Source organism: Myotis yumanensis, unplaced genomic scaffold, assembly GCF_028538775.1.
Source record: "Myotis yumanensis isolate MYYU_CA2020_CCGP unplaced genomic scaffold, mMyoYum1.0.hap1 SCAF_1, whole genome shotgun sequence".
NCBI lineage: Eukaryota > Metazoa > Chordata > Mammalia > Chiroptera > Vespertilionidae > Myotis > Myotis yumanensis.
Window position 1 is genome coordinate 142,908,514 of NW_027223752.1, and position 12,153 is coordinate 142,920,666.

The following is a 12,153-nucleotide window of genomic DNA, read 5'->3' on the forward strand; positions in this document are numbered from 1 at the left end:
GTTTGACTTTAGACAGCTTTTCTCCATCCCCCAATTCCCCTCTCTCAGCTCTGGCAGGCCATCACCCTTTCTAACCTGGTTTACTCAGCAGCTTCTCACCTTGCCTCCAAAATTGTCCTGCTGGAATCCATTCTTCATTCCACTCCCTGAAAGATCTTTTGCAAATGCAAATAAGGCTGCTGTGTTATTCCAACTGCCCCTGCTTTACCTTTCTAGGTTTAAATTCCTCACATCATCCCTCTTACTCTCCCAAGTTTCCCACTCACTCTCTCCCGAAACTGCACAAGCCATTCGCTCTTCTTGGAGCACCCTTTCCTCTTTTTTTTTTTTTTTTTTTTTTTTTTTTTTGGCTATTTGCCCTTTAGGTCAAAGCTTCAACTAGATTTTTGGCACAATATGTCATTTCTTAGTGTTTCTCTGCCAGCTCCAAGTCTGAGATGAGTGCCTCACCAAAGCGCACGCTACACATCCGCATCGTATCACTTACCATCAATACTGTAATTAGTCATGTCTGTACTTGCAATTAGTCCTAATCTTCCCAGGGTTAGAGGCCATATGTGACTGATCATCATGTATCACTAGCTCCAAGTATAGGGTAACCCTTTTGAAAATTTGTTGAATGAAGAAGCAATATTGTTAGTGTTCGACTTGTATGATGCTGCTATATTTGCTCAGATTTGTTTGTACCTTATTTTTACGTATTTCGTAGTGTAAAATTCCAAATCATGATTTCTTTAACCTGACACCTCAGATTTTCACGTCAATGACAAGCAGGTTGACTTTCTGAGTAAGGGAATTTGTCATATGCATTTGTGAAGAATTCACTTTCAAATGATGGTTTAGAAATAATCAAGTCATTTATTAAGCTACCAAGAATAGAAAAAATGATACTTTAATGATTTATAATGCAGCAACTCAAATGGTCTGATAAAATATTAAAATTGCTTAATTTCTAGGGAGACTTCCATAGTTAATTTACCATTCATTTAATTAATGAATTAAGATTAATTTTCACTCTGGAGAGAATTCCATAATTTAAAAGGATATATGGATAAACAATCAACAAAATAGAAATTAGAGATAGAACCATAAAATTTGTGTAAACAGCTTTCTCAGTATCTCAAAGCTAAAGATGCAAACTTGGAAATATTCCTTAAGATTACATATTTAAAAGATTTCCAGACACAAATCATTGGGCAGCCTTTTAAGCCTACCCCCCCTCCACCCCCATAAGAGTCAAGAAGATCTCAATACTGCACTCAGTGATGTGCATTGACTCTTTTCAAGGTCTAAAATGTGATTCACTTGTTGAAGTTCACATCAGTTTTGGTCAGCCTCCTTTATGGACTCAACAACTTGTATTGGTAATTCTCCAAGCACATTTTCCTCACATTTGTTTTTCTTTATTGTTTTTCTGGAAACACTCTCCAAAGTTCTTCCTATATTCCATACTAATTGTATGGTGTGGACCTCTGATATTTTTCTGCCCAGTATCTCTGACCACCTTCTTCTGATAATAGCAATATTTTATCATTTTGGAATGCCCTCCCTCAGACTCTATGTTGTTCTCCTGGGCCTTTTATCACAGTGTTATGCTTCCCCAGACAGTTCAACTTGTGTCCCAAAGGGGGCTACTCATAATAACTCTTTGTCTCAGACCCCAGGCCAGTGAGTCCTTCCCCAAATGTTGCATATATATTCTAGAAGAGAAAGGGTGTTTGTTTTATTTTTTTAAGTTTTTCTAGGAGTTGCTGTATTAGGAAGATATAAATCTAAAGCCATCTATAGGCAGTCTTAGACTTCCTAATAGCATAAACCAGAAAATTCCAGTTTTGACTTGAGATTTATTACTTGCCACTGTAACACTCTTTTATACTTTGCCACTGTAAATACATCAACGTTTTAATTGTATTGCTATTTGAACAATTATTTGAGGATTATTTTCCCCAGGACATTGTAAACTCTGTGAGGGTAGGATTCATGTTTGTCTTATTTTCCTCTCTTTGTTTTTGTTTTGCACTTATCATAATGCTTGGTACATAGAAGACATTCAGTAAATAATTGTTAAGTGAATTTTCTGCATAAGTTCATTGATTGGTTGGAGTGTCATCTTAGTGACCAAAACATAACTCAAATTTCAGACATCAGGTGACATTCATCAATAGAGTCAAAAGTAATAGAATCTTCCCTGCTAAATGTGAAATGCTCAGGAGCCTCTGGATTTTTAAAGACTAATTTATTTCTTATTTTAACATTTCTTTCATTTACTGATGAAATCTTAGAACAGCTAGCTGGCTTGCTTTTACACATATACTGCTTATTTTTTCAGATAAGTTCACTAAAACACTTTATAAACAGAGCCCCATCCAAGAAAGTTAACTTGTCACCCAAGTGAATTGTGTAATCTCTTAAGGTAGTTTATTTACCCTCAGAAGCAAGTATGAATAAGGTCAAAGTATTATTTTCTTGCTTCAAAGCAGATGACTCAGCAGAATTTTGTTTCATGTCCTCAGCTCAGGCAGAGAAAAGAAAACTGTTTCTGGGAACTTAGTCTCATTTTACATAACATGGGTTCACTAATAAATAAGACCTTTGGGTGTCCTTTTAATGCATGTTTTATTGGAATAATGTTCTTCAAATCCAAGTCTTGCCCTAGGCCATGGCTGAGTGAGGGGGAGGATTCTGGAAAAGAGCGATGCTTCGCATTCCACAACCTAGTCATGCAAGTCAAAGCCTGTGGGAGGTGCAGTCTGCAAACCATGTGCCTGTTCACGTGACCATGGAAGCAGTAAGTCGTAATTTTCCCTAGACCTACAACAGTACTGCTGCACCTGATTACCGAACCAACCTGGAGGGAGGAAGGTCTGTAGGAGGAAAAGCAGATCATGAGAATTGATGAGGAGGGGTCACCTGGGAATTTAGTAAGCACGTTTTAGGTGGAGAAATGGTGGCCAGTTAGTACCAGATTTCAGTAAGATAGGCAATGACGGGGAGAGGAGAGAGTAGTGACATGAATGAAGCTACAGTCTTTTAGAAAGCATGGCTGAGAAAGAAATGGGAGAGGAAGTAACCAAAGGGGAGCATATGGTCAAGAGAGGGCGTTTCTAGAGTTGGAGATTTGAGCCTGCCTGTAGGAATGGGGGAAGCAGCCAGTAGATACATAGGCAGATTGAGAATATAAGTAGGATGTAAATGCGTTAAACTATTTTAGAATTGTCTTTGGGAAGATGATCTAAGCTCTCCCAAAATTCAACCTGATTTGAGGAACTCTTTATTATATCACATGTAAGAAAATTGCTGTGACATCTAATAAAAATTTAATTAAGGCTTAGATGAAATCACATTTATGAAATCACACTTATGAATCATTACATCCATGAAATCTCTCAAATAAAATAGTTTATTAGAAAGATAATTTTATCTTAAGAAGTAGCAGCAGGAAAAATGAATGTTTCATTTATTTTATCAGTTAAGTCTAGGTTATCAAATGAGTACAACATGATAAATAATAGCTGCATTAGAAAAAAGAGTATCTAGCCCTAACCGGTTTGGCTCAGTGGATGGAGCGTCAGCCTGCAGACTCAAGGGTCCCTGGTTCGATTCTGGTCAAGGGCATGTACCTTGGTTGGGGGCACATCCCCAGTAGGGGGTGTACAGGAGGCAGCTGATCGATGTTTCTCTCTCATCGATGTTTCTAACTCTCTGTCCCTCTCCCTTCCTCTCTGTAAAAAATCAATAAAATATATTTTTTTTAAAAAAGAAAAAAGAGTATCTAAATAATTTGCTATGTTTCAGGCATTTTTTTTATTTTATTTTAAGCCAACATCACACCTTGAAGAAGGGAGTAATGACTTCATTGCTTTTTTCTTCTTTCTTTCTTTTTTTTTTTACCAATAGGGAGACCAGGAATTAAAATAACAAACCGAGAAGAAGGTGTTGTTTTTATTCACTGTAATTAATTTTTATGACTGTTTTCAAGATGAGTTTTTATAGTGATTAAAACAGTGCCTAGCACTTAGTAGGTCTCAATAAATATTTGTGAACTATGAGTTTTTTTAAAGCATTTGTTTGTATTTAACTAATGAAAGTAAGGATCAAATATTTTTTCATAAAATTATTGGCACTCTCTTCTCACTGATAAAGTCTTATAAAAGAGGTATTTATTTTCTCCCAATATTGCCTTCAAGCTGATTTAGAGTTTTATAAACAGTTTCTTTATAAAATTGTTAAGTCTATAAAAGGGCTGATTGTTATAATCTGTAACATGCTACCCAGCAAGACATTCCTGACCAGCTTGAAGTTAAAAAAAATAAGGTATCAATCTTATGCAAGTTTGAAATTAAAAATGAGAACAAAAGTTAAAACTGACAAACCCTTCTTATCGGTACCTTATCTTTCAGGATAGATTACAAATTTGTTTCTCTTAGTAATTGAAAGATTGCTCCATGCTCCCAGTTTGTGTGTGTGTGTGTAGGAGGGAAGGTAATGAATGAGTAGGGAGGAAAAATGACATGGCTGAGGTCAAGTTCTGATGATTTAATGATGCTATGGATGTGCCATAAGGCAGTTACTTAGTTTGCGTTTTTGTAAATGATCTGTCCTATTTTAACTTTGTGATGCATTGCAGAGACTAAAACAACAAAGTGCAAAATTAATGAATTTGGTTTTATAAGACATGCAGAAATGCTAATATTGAATATAAATGTGCATCCGTGTACAGTGATCCTTCAGCTTGGAACTGAATTTGTTAGGGAATTTATCATTGTTTGTCTATGTAAATTGCTTTGTCATATGCTTTCCTGTAAATCAGAAACACAGGCCTCTCCTTCTTGTTTTTTATTTAGTTTATTTCTTATGTACTTAAGACACTTAATATTTAGCCTGACAATGTATTAACAAAACGCTACTATGATAAAGCCATTTAGCCTTTCAATTTCTTGCATTTTGATGAAACAAAAATAAAAAAATAGTTATAATTTGCTGAATGTATATAACTTTTTCTTAACAAAATTTCCAGGCTCTAAATGCTCAGATATCTAGAGTAGACTATGTAATGCTTTATTTATGTATAAAACATGAACACAACACAATTTTTTTATTGTTTAAAGTATTACATATGTCTTCTTTTTCCCGATTGACCCCTTCCCTGCCATTCCCACCCTTGAGGGCAGGCCCCCACCGCCCCAGTGTCTGTGTCTATTGCTTATGCTAGTATGCATGCATACAAGTCCTTTGGTTGATCTCTACCCTCCACCCACCCCTTGTCTCTGGATTTATTTTTGTTCATCAGTTTATGTTGATCATTATATCCCACATATGAGTGAGATCTTGTGATATTTATCTTTCTCTGACTGGCTTATTTTGCTTAGCATATGCTCTCCAGTTCCATCCATGCTGTTGCAAATGCTAAAAGTTCCTTCTTTTTTAGAGGCTGGTGCACAAAATTCATGCACGGGGGGCGGGGAGTTCCTCAGCCTGGCCTGCACCCTCTGGCAATCTGGGACCTTTCGGGGGATGTCCAACTACTGCAGTTGGGCATCCCTCTAGCAATCCGGGACCTCTGGCTCCTAACCACTCGCATGCCTGCCTGATCACCCCTAACTGCTCTGCCTGCCTGCCTGCCTGATCACCCCTAACTGCTCTGCCTGCCTGCCTGCCTGCCTGGTCACCCCTACCTGCTTGCCTGGCTGCCTGATTTTGCACCTAAAACTCAAGCTTCTTTTTTTTATTTTTAATATTTATATTTCTTCTTTATTTTTTATTTTAAAAGTCAAGCTTCTTGAGAACATGAGGCGTTTAACGTTATTCCATATTCCTTACAGAGAGCTAAGCATGGTAAACACAGCACATACTTAATACTTATGGGCTTCTATACAAACACTTTCCAACCAGGAATGTTTTAATAGGCAGTCTCCAAAAACTTGAACTGGAAAACCTAAAAGTAGAGTGCTCAGATTTCAGGCATCAGGTGTTATTAGCAGGATTTCTATTCCAATTAAACTCTAATTCTTGGCTCTCAACAGTCTGGACAAACTGCCCTTCACTGTCTCCAAAGTTTCTTATTTGTCACTATCCCATTTTCCTTTTTTTGAGTTCAATGTTTTATATCCACATCAGTATGAATGTACCATACAAAACCCACTTGCCAGCCTAGCTGGGCAGGCAGGAGGGGGGTCCATGGCAGCATAGAAAACCGGGTTCTTGTCTCAAAAGAGGAGAAAATGGGTTTACAGTCAAGGAAACAAAATCGGAACCCAACATGATCAAGGAGAAGCCTTGAAACTGCATTGAGCAGAGGTGCTATGGGCAGTGGTGCATCTTGGCTGGCCCAGCAGTGCCTGCAGCAGCCTCGGTTTCTGGGAGCCTGGGGTCAGATAGGGCCCAGCTCTTGAGGTTATTTTTAATAATTTTGCTTTTGGGGGAGGAGGGCTTCTGGGCAGAAGCTCCATGTGGGGGTAAAGGATGTGGGCTTCACTTCAGGGTTTGGAGGGGAAGTTGGGTCTGTGGGGCGGGACCTGTTGGGCCCCAAATGTTACAGCTGAGGTTTGGAAGTGGCCCAGTGAAGTTCCTTCCTGCCTTCTTCCTGCCTTGACCCCAGGTCTATGGCTTAAAAATCAGGGCACCAGGCTGGGGCTGAGTACCCCAGGGGCCTTTGTAAACATGGCAGGTCCAGGCAGGGGGAGCTTGGGGAACCTGTAGGCACTGGTAGGGGCAGCCAGAGCCAGGGGAGTGCAGCGCCCATGGGGCAAGGGGGCATGGGGTGGAGGAGGTATGCTCCTCCAACAGAGACTTAGAGGTCCAGAGACTAAGTCGGTGCTGGTAATGCAGCACCAGCTTCTTCAGAGACCCGTACAGGTTGTAGGGCTCTGCAAAACCCAAGCCATGCGGTAGATGACACAGTGCTTGGTATCGCCATCCACCACCACAGAGCAGGCATAGCAGCCCCGCTGGCTGCTCTCACGGATGGGGAAAGTACCATCTCGCTTGCCATTCAGCATTTCCTCAGCCTGCGTGCGGTGGATCTTGCTCACATACCAGGTCCGTTCCTCATGGTGGGGGAGGTCATCCTCATCCTCCATCCGTGCATTACTGGTCTTCAGTCTCATTTTTGATTCCCAACCACTCATTGATTTTCTTCTGCTGGGCACCTTTCTGGGTGACCATACCAGGTATTGGTCTCGGATCTTGTGCAGCTGCATGAGGTCTGGCTTCAGGCTGTTCATGTGCTTATCGATCTCCCGGTTGTCCAGGGCCTGTGTCTGCAGCTCCTGTTCCAGCTTCATGCCGCTCTTGTGGATCTCGGCTATGGGATACTTGAGCAGTTCTGAGTTCAGCAGGATCCTCTGTGTCTCTTTTTCAATGCCCTCACCTTGGTCTGGCCCTGTTCTTTGAAGATCTTGATGGTTTCATTGAAGGCTTCGATTGCGGTGCGCTTTATCCACAGTTCCTGGGAGGTGCGTGTGTGCTCCTCATAGAGCTGGTCGTACTCGCGGCTCTTGTCCTCCACTTCAAACCAAGGTAACAAACGAAACCTTTAATTCCGATCTTCCTCGCTGCAAGGGAACAGCAAATCTCAATAGAAATAATTTCCTGCCAGAAGTCACGTCCAAATACTGCCAGACTGAGGACTATAGGGCTGACTATGTACATGCGCAATAACAGGCTCACACTCTAGCCATAGGCGCCCAGGCGTCCTCCACTATTCCGCAATCCTCTGGTCGCATACTTCCGGTTTTTCTAGCTCCTCCTTAAATGGTGTTTCTCTCAATCGCATTGCAAGTCCAGGGCCTCTAGTTGGAGAGGATTTTTCTGCGACAGCTGTTTACTATTTGGAATCATTGAAGTTTCCGTGGTCCCAAGCTCACTCATGAAACAACCGCCCATTCAGTCCACAGCTGGTACCTTCCTGGTTCGCAATGAGAAAGGTACTGTGCTGAGCTGTTTTCCAATCGAATCTTCCTCTTCCTTTCCCAGCACACTCCAAACCTACTCTGGGCCCACCACCCCAACTCCGCAGACCGTTAAGACTTTCCCCTCTATTTCTTTGACTTTCCCCCATCAAACTCACACCATATTGCGTTACCTAGGGTCACCCCTAACCGCTCCTTGGGGGGTGGGGCCAGCCTGGGCAAGGGGCCCTGGTGTTCTGGTCTCTTGTTGTTCTGGTGTTTACGGTAGCTGGCTTTTTATATATATAGATAGTATTCCATTGACAACACAAATTTTTTACATTTTACATATTTGTAATATACATATTATCTTAGACTCTGTAGTGCTTTCCAACCTGTGGTAATAAATACAGCATTAGAAATTTGCAATCAAGTATATTTACATCCCAATAAAAAAGATAAATCAGTTTGTTCATCTTCTAAACTTAATGGGCATTTTGGAACAGTTTTAAAACGTGCAAAATAAAATGAATGTAAGTCAATTATTTAATCCTATAGAGCAAAGATTGAAATATTAGACTGATAAAGAACAACTCAATTTGTAGCTTCTGTACAATCAGAAAGTCTTCTGTGAAGTCTTCCCATATTTCTTTGTCTTTTTCTGCATTCCTGCATGTTTTGTGTGTAATCTGGCAGTCAGTTGTACATTTTATTGTGTAACTAGAGGCTCAGTGCATGAAAATTCATGCACTTGGGGGAATCCCTCAGCCTGGCCTGTGCCCTCTCACAGTCCAGGACCCCTTGGGGGATGTCCACCTGCCAGCTTAGGCCCACTCCCAGGGGTATTGGGCCTAAGCTGGCAGTCAGACATCCCTCTGGCAGCCCGGGAGCCCTTGGGGGAAGAGGCCTAAGCCACAGTGGGACATCCTTAGAGCTGCTGAGGAGGCGGGAAAGGCTCCCGCCATCGCCAACGCGCTCGCAGCCATCAGCCCGGCTTGTGGCTGAGTGGAGCTCCCCCTGTGGGAGCACACTGACCACCAGGGGGCAGCTTCTGCATTGAGTGTCTGACCCCTGATTGTCAGTGCACATCATAGTGACCGGTTTTTCCCTGTCATTCTGCCTTTAGGGCCAATTTGCATATTACCCTTTTTTATATAGAATTGCTGCATCAATAAGTCTTATCTCTTGGGCGATTGCACATTGTTTGCTGGAAAGGACTTGAGCAATACTCATGTACTGATTTGTCTGTTTTTAACCTGAAGGATAAAGGACTTGGTACTCTTCCCTTTTCAACAGTGGAATTTGTAGGGTAAGAGTTAACTGCACATCTGACATTTGATTTGGCTGCCTCTAGTTCCTTCTGATCTGCGTGTGGGCACTCCCATAGTAGGTGATGGGTCCCATTCTACAGGTGCCGGGCCTGGGGCATAGATGGAAGCTGTGAGTGGTGCTAGTTGGAGCAGACCTGAAAGTCAGAGAGATGTACACAGGAGTGAACTCAGCCTCATCACTTCTTTTTTGTTGTTGTTGTTTTTTAATCCTTACCTGAGAATATTTTTTCCATTGATTTTCTAGAGAGAGTGGAAGGGAGAGAGGGAGGAGGAGGAGAAGGAGGAGGAGGAGGAGGAGGAGGAGGAGGAGGAGGAGGAGGAGAAGAAGAAGAAGAGAGAGAAAGGAACATCAGTATGAGAGAGAGAGATGGACAATGGCCGGGGTTCAAACCTACAACCCAGGTACATGCCCTTGACCGGGAATCGAGCCCACTACTCTTATGTTAGCCAGCTGATGTTCCAACTACTGAGTAACACAGGCCAGGGTGCTACCACTTCTTTGGTTTGTTAGCTAAGAACCTGCTTCACTGTTCTTAGTTGCTTTCAATAATGCACTAAAGGGTTATCGGAAGATTTAAATAAATACTGTTTGCAGACCTCTAGCTTTTGATATATTCCACAACTACAATAAAATATCACCTAATTTAATAAAGTTAGGACTCTTTTGTCAGAAATGAGAGAAATCCAACTTGAATGTGGCGGGGGCTGCATAGAGGGAGGCCAAGGGGGAAGAAATGGGGCACATCTGTAATAGTGTCCACAATAAAAAACAAAAAGCATACAATCCTATCTGTTTTCCATGGCTTGAAGGCCCCTGTGAGCAGGTCCCTGCCTACCTGTTTGATCTCATCCCAAACCAGAAGTAATTATTGTTCACGTCCCCTCACACAGGATATGCTTCCACTCCTGTTTTGTTCTTGTTTCTCAGCTCTCAGTTTAAATGTCACCTTTTTATAACAGTCCTGCTGACTACTCAGTAGACAGTAGCCACTCTCTGAAATTACCTTTTCTTCTCTTACATTTGTTTCTTTATTTTCCCACATACTATTCTCTCTGTTGTCGGGTTAGGGACCTGGTCTACTGTTCATTGCTGGATGTTAACCCGAGGCATGGCACACTGCAGGTTCTCAACCACTGCGTGTTACAGGAATGATCTCTCTTCCAGAAAACATGCAGACGGAGCTAGGCTGGGATTAGGGTCAGCTCCATTTCCGGAAAGAAGAGGGGATGGGTAGGCAAAATGAAGAGGCTGCTACACACTCACTTGACACTTTAAACCACAAAGCATTTAACAATATAATATCTTATTTAAACTTCATACCAATCCATTAACTTTTCCCCCATTTTAAAATTGTGGTAAAAGATATACAATATAAAATATACCATCTTAACCATTTTATGTGTACAGTTCAGTGGTATCAAACACATTCATAATGTACAACCATCACCACCATTCGTCTGCTTCCATAACTCTTTTCATCTTGTTAAATTGAGACTCTGCACCCAATAAACAATGAATTCCCATTTCCCACTTCCCCCCGCCCCTGGCAAACACCATTCTACTTTCTGTCTCTATTGATTTTGACTACTCAAGTACCTCAGATAAGAAGAATTATACAGCATCTGTATTTGTCTTTTTGTGACTGGCTTATTTCATTTGTCACGATGTCCTCAATGTCCATTCATGTTGTAACATGTCAGAATTTCCTTTCTTAAGGCTGAATAATGTTCTGTTGCATGTATATACCACATTGTACTTATCATTCATGCATCGATGGACACTTGAGTGGCTTCCATGGCTTAGCTATTGTGAATAATGTTGCCATGAACATTGACTCTTACCAATAAGGGAAAAGAAACTCTAGGAGGTGAAGAGGCTTTTCTGAGATGATACCAATAGTGAGAATAGGTAATGAACCTATGGCTACAGAATTCATATTTGGTCTTCTTTCTGCCATGCCCCAGACAATTATGTAGTGAACTTTCTCTCTAACCTTTCCAGTTATTTGTATATATGTGTTTTGTTGATCATAGTCAAGAAATTAAAATTTTCTTGATTTCATGTATACTGAAGTGACCTTTAGCTAATTTGTACTTTATAAGTATCATAAAACCAATAGCTTGTACCATTTTCTTCAAAATCTCCTATTCAGGGCCATGGATATTTTTTTCTCCAAGAAAACTTTAAATAAAGAGGTTTACTTATGACACCAATTGAGATTATTATTCTTTAAGGATACTTACTGTCTTTGGGTTAGTATTCAATAAAAATCAACGGCCCCAGTGAGGCTGAAACGGCCCCGGTGAGGTTGGGACAGATAATGGGGACCAGTATAGACTGATGAACAGGGGTAGATGCAGAGGCAGAGCAACATTGAACAGACTGTCAAACTACAGTGGGAAGCCTGGGGAGGGTTTGGGGGGGATTAAGAGATCAACCGAAGGACTTATATGCATGCATATAAGATTAACCAATGGACACAAGACACCGGAGCGGGGAGGTAGGGGCCGGGGGAATGTCAAGGGGGGGGGGGGGGGGAAGGAGACATATGTAATACTCTTTTTAATACTTTAAGAAATAAAAATTATTTAAAAAAATCAATTGGTAAAAAGCATTTATTTTTCATGTGCATTTCTTAGTACTTTCTTTCAGCGATACTTCATATCTAGGATAGATAGCAAAAAGCAGATGGCTGTAGAAAATACAAAAAACTTCAATTACTCTAAGAGATATTTTACAGAGAGGAAGGGAGAGGGAACTCTAAGAGATATTTTAAGTATTAATTACATAATTCAGCTTTACATATGTTGTACTTAACACTGGTGACACTTTGGTTATCTTCATTGCAGTTCTGTTTTGGAATTTTAGTATAATTGTAGTCTGTTCAAACAGCTCCATTCAAATTATACATAATTGGAATTAATTTTCATGG

General features: G+C 40.9%; 1 protein-coding gene and 1 pseudogene across 2 annotated transcripts in view; one reads left to right on the top strand and one right to left on the bottom strand.

The window, feature by feature from the left end:
- The window catches only part of PLXDC2 (plexin domain containing 2), a 413,522-nt gene that overhangs the window by 10,558 nt on the left and 390,811 nt on the right, over positions 1-12,153 (top strand). The window lies entirely within an intron of this gene.
- LOC138998883 (phosphatidylinositol 3-kinase regulatory subunit beta-like) overlaps positions 1-12,153 on the bottom strand; it is a 31,559-nt pseudogene that overhangs the window by 1,074 nt on the left and 18,332 nt on the right.